General features: G+C 34.8%; 1 long non-coding RNA gene across 1 annotated transcript; it reads right to left on the bottom strand.

The window, feature by feature from the left end:
- Nucleotides 1-853: 853 nt before the first annotated feature.
- Nucleotides 854-8,027, bottom strand: LOC107852717. Its single transcript, XR_001669542.2, has 3 exons — nt 7,890-8,027; nt 7,734-7,814; nt 854-1,383 (listed from the first exon to the last, which is right to left on the bottom strand). It is a non-coding gene; the product is annotated as an uncharacterized LOC107852717 (long non-coding RNA).
- Between the last annotated feature and the right edge of the window lie 888 nt (nt 8,028-8,915).

Raw genomic sequence — 8,915 nt, 5'->3', positions numbered from 1 at the left:
AACAAATATTAATCCCAGTTTGGTGCAGTAAAAGATATTGTGAAGAAAGTAGTAGATGAGCATCAAAAGTAGTTGGCTAATTGGAAAAACTGCGACTTGGCCATCTGTAGTCTAGAAAGACTGAGAGTAAAACGAGGAGTGATAACGCTCAAACATACACTTGAAATTAGGTGTAAAACAATCGTCGTTAATAGATTTAGCCAACAAAGACTCGAGGTTGAATCCACGAGGAGTGAAGACGTAGAGTTCAAGACCTACGATTGTTGGTAGTTAACTAGATGTTAACCTGTAGTGCAAACTAAAACAACATATAAATGTATATGGGGGTATGATTTGAGTAATTTTGTAATAACAATGTTTGAACACTATTATGAGATTGAAATATCAAAAAGTGAATTCAAATGGAGAGAAGCCTTAAGGTTATGAAGTCATTGGTAGGAGTCATGCATGGGTCATTAATAATTCATCAAAGTTTAGTTAAGAGTATTAGGTAGGCTATATTAAAGGGTATTGGTGCTAATATTTCAATAAAATACCAAATATCACAAGTGGGTTCTTTCGAACACCTCACAAGTGTAGAAAATTCACCAATATATTCCCTCAATTATCATCCTTATTTCTAAGAGATGCTATTAAATGAGCTACCCCAAGTTATTGTTCACAATTATTACTCACCCATATCCCCTCTTTCAAGGATGATATGGGTTCTAAGGTAATTGAGGTTTGCAACCCCCAATCCTCAATTAAACATGGAACAAAAGCAAAATCCATCACAAATAACTACTTAAATGGACAAATAATCAACACCCATGCATTAATCACCATTTAATCAAACATAACTCCAAGACAAAAATTTAGCTACTCATGGAAATAAAGAAATGATATTTACCAAAATTAGCATTCAATTCATACATGGAAGGAAAAATAAATGTATTCCCAAGCTTTAAATCCAACCAAGTAGCAAAATCTCCCTTAGAAATCACTCACAAAATTATTTTTCCTCAAAAATAGTGTTCTTAGCTCTCAAAAACTGAAAACTGGATGCTGGAAATGTTAGGGATTAGCCCTTTTGTGTCTTGGGATTGAGTCTTGTAAAATTCCATTACTGCCCTTATAATTTAGCTAGGCGTTTGTGATCGCAACCCTTTTTTCGCGATTGCGACATCTTTTTTTTCATGGACTATCATGATCGCGCGACATTGGCTCGCCATCGTAGCTCTTTTGCTTACATGGACAAGTAGTGATCACGGTCGCAACCCTAATTGCAATAGTAGTATCTAATGGTTGTGTCCTAGAACACTTTTAGTCTTTTGTCCTGCTTTTCTCGCCTTTTCTTCTTTCCAGCTTTGACTTTGTTCATCTTTTCTATGCTTTCCTAATAAACTACAAACACAAAAAATTAGTGCATTTTATTCAAGAATTAGCCTTATATCATCAATTTAATCATAATAGTATGCAAGAAATGAGATATAAATGAGCGGCAAATTGCCACTCATCAACACCCCCAATTTAAAGATTTTTCTTGTCCTCAAACAAAACTACTTAACCCTCAATGAGACTACCTAACTTTGAAGCCAACATTATCACTCACACAACCACTATGATTGTAACTTTGATTTGTACTAGCAATGATTAAACAAATATCTGAAGCGCTAGCTATACAACCTCCTCAAATTCAATCACATTTTCAAGAATGCAACTAAATTTCAAGAATAATCTAGTAACAATAACCAATTCTCAAGAAGTGAATTTCCATTAATAGTAAATCAAATATGCTCCTTCGCCTTACTTTTGAAAGATGTCAACTTCATCAATCTATCTCTATATGCCTCCTCACGAAAGGAAGTCCCAACACATCATATTTTCAATAAACAACAAAGGATGAATGTGCAAGCACTCACATAGAAAATACTCAACTCAAAGCTGAAAATGCTGATCTCAAGAAGAATGTTGTTGAAGTGACTCAACAAATGATTGATAAACTTTCTATTAAAAGTTGAAGCTAAAAATTCCAACTGGTCAAAATTTTTTTTTGAGCTAGAAGAAAAAGTTTGTGTCTTATCTAAGACAAAATTCTACTCTAAGTCCCCTAAACAAGTTATAAGGATCATAATCTAAAAAACCCCCTAATATCGGGGCATGTAAACAACTTCTGATGTTCATTGAATCACGACAATCATGGCTACTAGTTTTGGTGAAACTGATCTACCGAATGAGTCTATGAATAAGAAGCAACTAGAAGGAGAGAAGTAAAAAAGTGTGGCACCAAAATATACAGATATACTAAAGAATAAACCTTATGTGCAGGACAAAAATAATGTCTCTTCAGAACCAGTCATAATAGTGCATGGTAAGCCATCAGTGACATAAAAATCATCAGAGGTGAAAGCATTAATATCACAAGAGAATTTACAGTATGCTGTCATCGGTAAGTTCTCTTATGGTAGATCGTAGGTAAATGCTTTACAAAAAACTATCCCTACTCAATGTGGCATAAAAGGAGAATATACAATAGGGGTAATGGATTCATGACATATTTTAATTAGATTGAGTCAGCTTAAGGACTATGTGAATGTATTATCAGCAATGGCTCATCATATTAAGGTTAATGATGTGTATTGGCAAATGCGAACTTTCAAATAGGACCCTTGGTTTGAACCGGATGTTGAAACAACAATAGGCATTATATGGATCTCCATGCCGGACTTATGACCAAATATTTTTTGCTAAAAAAGCAATTTTTTCAATTGCTTTAGTAGTTAGAAAGCCTTTAATAGTGGACACGGCCACAAAAAACCACACAAGTCCTAGCAATACTAGAGTGAAGATTGAGGTGGATCTACTGGACAAATTACCTCAAAGGGTGAAGATCAATGAAGAAGATGATACAAGTGGAGTGATTAAGTCAAAATAGATCAATATTCAATATGACCACATGCCAAAATACTGTAAGGAATGTTGTTTACAAGGGAATGATGAAGCTACTTATTGGAATATTCATCCGGAGATATATGATCAGATCCACTGTAAAAAAGTGCAAAGAACATGAAAAGGATAAAGAAACAGAGAAGAAATAAGGACAAATAACCACAGAAGGTAAAAATAAAAATCGATGGTTGCAAAGAAGAAATAAAGACAAAAAGGACAGATATGGGTATATAATAGGAGAGATATCGGATAAGGAGAAGAGAATTCAGAAAATAAATGCATTTGATGCATTATCTCAAGAACAATAAGAGAATCAACAAGAAGCTACCAGTATGCAGCAAAAGGAAAGCACTAAAGATTGAGTGACTATAAGTTTTAGCAAATAAAAAGCAACAGGGGCAGAAAAGTTACCAAGTATTGATGGTAATCAGGATCAATCTGAAAGTAGCATTAAAGAAAGCATCAAAGAAGTGGCTGGTCAGGGAGAAGCAGAAGTAACAGATCATAATAAAGAGACTGAAGCTAAGAAAGACCAAATTCATAATCAAATGAATGAGAAAATACAGAATGATGCAAAATTGGCTTTGGTACAATATGACAATAATAACAAGAATGAAATGATTTTGGAAGGGGTTTACCAATAGCAGTGGAAACAACAATTTGATAGAGAAGGTGAATAGTAAGAATGCAGATTTAGATGAAGACAAACTAGTGGATAATGTTGAAAATGCTATACTTAAAGAGGATCTATCTCCAGATCAGGCTCAATCTTTGAATACAAAACATAGGAGAAATCACAAAAAAAATAAGAAGATTAGTGCAAGAACAATGCATACACGGAGTCACATACTTCAATCATTATCAAAATGAATGCTTTAATTTGGAACATTAGATCTGCTAATAAATAGAAAACATTCACAAAATTGATTACAATGCATAGAATATCTCATTTCAGCTTTATTAGTTTAATGGAACCTTTTCAGAAGAGTCAGGGTATATAGGAGTATAAAAGGAGATTAGGAATGCAACATGCAATAGTGAATAGTTCAGGAAATATATGGGCCTTCATGGAAAGTTTTATTGAATATAGCATTATCAGAGATGAAGAACAATTAATTACTCTTAAGTTGGAGAATCAAAATGAGGGGATGGAAGTATTTGTCATACTTGTATATCCAAAATGCAGTCAAAATAAAAGGGTAATATTATGGGAATCATTAGGGGAGATGGACAATACTATGCAACACCCATAGTTAGTGTGGGGTGACTTCAATGTAATCAGAAATAAGGAGAAAAATCTTAGTGGATTACCTATCACAGTGGATGAGACTGATGATTTCAACCATTGTATCAGTATGTGTAATCTGGAGGAATATACTTTCAAAGAAAGTAAATTCACATGGTGGAATGGAAAAATAGATAAAGATTGTATATTTAAGAGGCTGGATAGGGTGCTGATTAATGAAAAATTGCAGGATATGTTTCCAGTTACGTAATTGGAAAATCTAGTAGAAGTGAATCTGATCATGCCTATATTTGTTGCATTTTAGCAGATCAAGGGAGCAGCTGATCAGGCCTTTTAGATTTCTTAATTTTTGACTAAAGGAAGATTCAAGCATGGATGTTATTAAGGATAATTGGTTGACTGAATTTGAAGGGAATCCCTTTATCAAATTTTACCAAAAAATAAGAAAACTAATGCTGTATTGACTAAATGGAGTAAGCAAGCTTTTGGAAACATTTTCCAAGAGATTGCTACTTTGGAGGAGGTAATTAAGGTCAGGGAATAACAGTTTGAGCAGGAATCATTAGCTATTACTAGAACACAACTATCATAATCACAGGCAAAATTAGCTATGCAACTGAAAAGAGAAGAAGACTATTAAAGGCAGAAAGTAGGTTTTGAGTGGTTTAAATATGGAGAAAAGAACACTAAATTTTTCCATACTGTAGTCAAAGGAATGAGAGCGAGGCTAAGAATCCAAAGAATTCAAGATTCAGAGAGGAACTGGTTAGATAAGCAGGAGAATATAGATGAGGCAACAAAGGTTTTCTTTTAAAAAAAATTTGAGAAACAAGAGGATCCAGAAGATTTTTCGATGTTAGATGAGCTACCAAGGATGGTAATAGATTCCCAAAATAAAAAGTTGAAGAAAATACCAATAATGGATAAAGTACATAATGCAGTTATGGGTTTGAATAGGAATAGTGCAGAGGTCCAGATGGCAGAGGTCCAGATGGCATGACTGAGGCATTCTACCAAGATGCATGGAATATTATTATCTTAGAGGACTTACATCAGATGGTAACAACTTTTTTCTATCATTTTGATCAAGAAGTTTTAAGAAACTAATGACTAAAAGGGAATTTAGACTCTTTGGGATGCCTAGAGGAAGTCCTAAAATCAACCACCTAGATTTTGCAGATGATATGATCATTTTATGTAAGGCATACCTAAGTAATTTATAGATGGTGAAAGATACTCTTGAGGGGTATGAATATGTTTCAAGACAAAAAATTAACAGAGAGAAAAGTGCCATATATCTTTATGATAGTGTTTCTAATGGTGTAGTAGTGATGACAGATATTGCAATAGGGATTTTGAGGCAACAATTCCCTTTCAATTCCTGGTGTGCCCTATCTTTTACATAAGAAAGAAGAAGGTGTACTATCAGTACATTATGAATAAAATTAGTTCCAAATTGCAAGCATGGAAGGGGAAGTTGTTGTCTTATGGTGGTAGAGCAGTCCTTATTAATTATGTCTTACAAAGCGTTCTAATTCATTGCCTATCAGTGATGAATCCCCCCAAGAATGTTCTAAACAATATCCAAAAGACTTTTCCCAAATTCTTTTGGAGTAGTATTGTTGAAGGTACAGGAAGACATTGGGTTTCTTGGTCAACAATGTGTCTACCAGAAGATGAAGGGGGACTTGGTTTTAGAAGAATTCAGGATGTTTCAACAACACTCTTCTATAAACTGTGGTGGAATTTTAGAACCAAAAAGATAATTTGGAGTGAATACACGCAAAAAATTACATCCTAAGGAAGTCATGTGGAAGTGGGCAGGGGATCTCAGGTATGGAAAAAGATACTGTAAGTTAGAGATTTAGTTGATCATCTCATTATATGGCAAATCAGGAGGGGAGATGCTTATATATGGTTTGATAACTGGAGTGGTCTGTGAGATATGTACTCAATTATAGAGAAAAGTGAGGAGTGGGATGATAATTATCAATGTGTTAGTGATTTCTTGACTAATGGGAATTGGAATGAGGAGGTTCTGATGAGTTTGTTTCCTGATGATATAGTAAAGCATGTATTTGTAAAGTAAGGACAGGTGAGCTACATAATCAAAAGGACAATCCAGTATGGAGCTTGGAAGCAAAAGGAAATTTCACAGTAAGGTCTGCATGGCAATATATTAGGTATTAGGTGGACTCTAATCAATTCTATAAGAATCTATGGATAAAAAGGTTACCTTTCAAGATAGTATTCTTTATGTGGAGAATGTGGAAGGGAAAGATTTCAGTAGATGATACAGTGAGAAGATGAGGGATTCATGGACCTTCGAAGTGATTGTGTTGTCAAAATCCAGCACAAGAGTCTATCTCACATGTTCTATTGAGATCACTTTCAGCTAATAGGACTTGGTCCTATTTCTCTTCTTTTGCAGGAAAAAACATACAAAGAAGCAGTCTAAGGGAGACAATTTATGCTTGGTGGAATGCTCAAGTAAAACAAAGGGACAAAGCTTATTTCAGAGCAATACCAATAATCATAATGTAGGAAATATGGAAAATGAGGAATGAAAAGAAGCATGAAGGCAAAGATATAAGAGTGCATAGATTGATATTCAATGTGACAAGACATTTAAGGATGTTACTAAAGGTGAGGAAATCAGCACTGGAGTTTTCAATGGATTGGCCAACAATTTTGATCAGTGAATTGAAACCTAGAGTTACAGCTAAGGTTGTGTTATGCTAATTGCCAGAGCAGGGTTGGTGTAAATATAATACAGATGGAGCCTCAAAAGGGAATCCAGGAAGCAGTTCATGGGCATTTTGTTTAAGGGATGAAAAAGGGGATCTAATGCATGCAGAAGGAGTAGTAATGGAGGATACAAATAATATGGTAGTAGAAGCTGAAGCAATAATGCAAGAAATTACTCGTTGTAGTCAGTTAGGAAAAGATAAAGTTATCATTCAAACAGACTCACTGGAAATGCAGAGATTCTTAATCCAGAATGGGATGCACCATGGAAGATAGCAGATATGGTAAACAGAATAAGGAGTTTGTTACAAAATAAATAAGTACAAATAAAGTATATACTAAGGGAAGGCAACCAACTTGCAGATTACTTGGCTAATTTAGAATTTGAGCAGTAGAGGTTCACTTTTATATCCTTCAATCAGTTACCAATATCAGCTAGGAAGATCCTTAATAGTGACAAGCAACAACGCCTATATCTCAGGCTAACATTAGCAAAAGGATCAGGGGACTGGGAAGTCTACAACATGGTTTTTCATATTTAGCATATTTAAAACCATCAAGGAGTTTGAACAAAAAAGTGAAAATGCTAAGCTGCCTATTTACACCATTCATCAAAAAAGAAGTTCAGTGGATCAGGGGTCACCAAGTCAGATATTATTCATTTGACTAAGATACTTATTCCTCTTTAACTATCAGTGGGTCCGATCTTCCCAATATCTCTATCCCTATTCAAGCTACAAATGAAGAAGAAGCAAATGGTTAAAAGAAATGCATAAGTCAAGATGTAAGCTCAAAAGTGCAAGGGACATACTTGAAGAAGGAAGCAAGGGTCAGAAGACGAGACCCATCGGAGTAGCACCAAAATGCACTGGCCACATACTGAAGATTTCACCTGAAGCAATGAGTAAAAAAGAGCCAAATAAGAGTTTCAGTGAAGATAAGCTAGGCAAAAAGGAAAGGAACTTACTTATGAAAGCTGGAAACTGTATCTTGGAGAAACAAAGGAATGATGTTTATCACGCACAACTGGAGAAGAAGAAACTGAATATTGATGAAGATGTCTATGGTGGAAGAGGAGGAGAAAGTGGGAGCTCAACTCTACAGCTGATTTTGGTAACCCTACTCATTTTATTAGTGTTTCAGACCGGGTCAGCTCTTTGGGCCGGTCCATTTGTTTTGTAGTTGGGTCAAGAGTTATTTGGATCATTTGATTATTTGTTGTTGGACTTGTTAGACTGATTGATCATCATGATTTAAATTGAGATTATAAATAAAATCACAAATTAAACCAAAAAAAAAGTTCAAGCATTCATATTTACAAATAATTTCTAAATGCAAACAAGTATTATACCATATGCTTTCCCATATTTTTGATCACTACTAACTCAAAAACACTTGGTTGGAGATCCCGAAGGACTTTTTTAATCATGTAATGTAGGCTCGAGGAAGGGTAGGATAAGAATTTGGGGTAAAAGTGACCACAACCTCCTTTAACTCCACGTAACACTAATTAGATCAAACTTGGATTATTGGCCACTTCATTCCTTTTTAACCATACACGTGCCTACTTTTTTCACTTTAGTTCCTTTTGAAAGCATTCTCTTTTTATTTCTTTCCTTTTTGTAATTTCATGCTTTTCTTTCTTTATTTATTTCTTTTATTTTTCTCCTTCATTTTCTATCATGGATTAGCTTTTAGGCACTCATTTACAAGGTGATGGATATGATCACTCTTCCAAGTTCCACCATACCCCAACTTAGGCTTTTAGCCTCAAGTTGGCAATTTCAAATTCAAGGGGAGTAGGGTTCAAGAGAGGGATAACTTTCAAATGGTTTGAGGCTTGTAATGTGGTTGCCAAAGAAAGGTTAATAGGATCAAAAAGGGTGACTAGGGTTACCATTCCTACATGGGTAGGACTTTTAGGTTAAAGTGACTTTCAACAATCCTAAAGATAACCAAATATCATTTCTCCAACCGTGCATAATCAAGATTG

This window comes from Capsicum annuum, chromosome 11 (assembly GCF_002878395.1).
Source record: "Capsicum annuum cultivar UCD-10X-F1 chromosome 11, UCD10Xv1.1, whole genome shotgun sequence".
Lineage (NCBI taxonomy): Eukaryota > Viridiplantae > Streptophyta > Magnoliopsida > Solanales > Solanaceae > Capsicum > Capsicum annuum.
The sequence above is the reverse complement of the archived record's forward strand: the minus strand, read 5'-3'. Positions and strand labels throughout refer to the sequence as shown.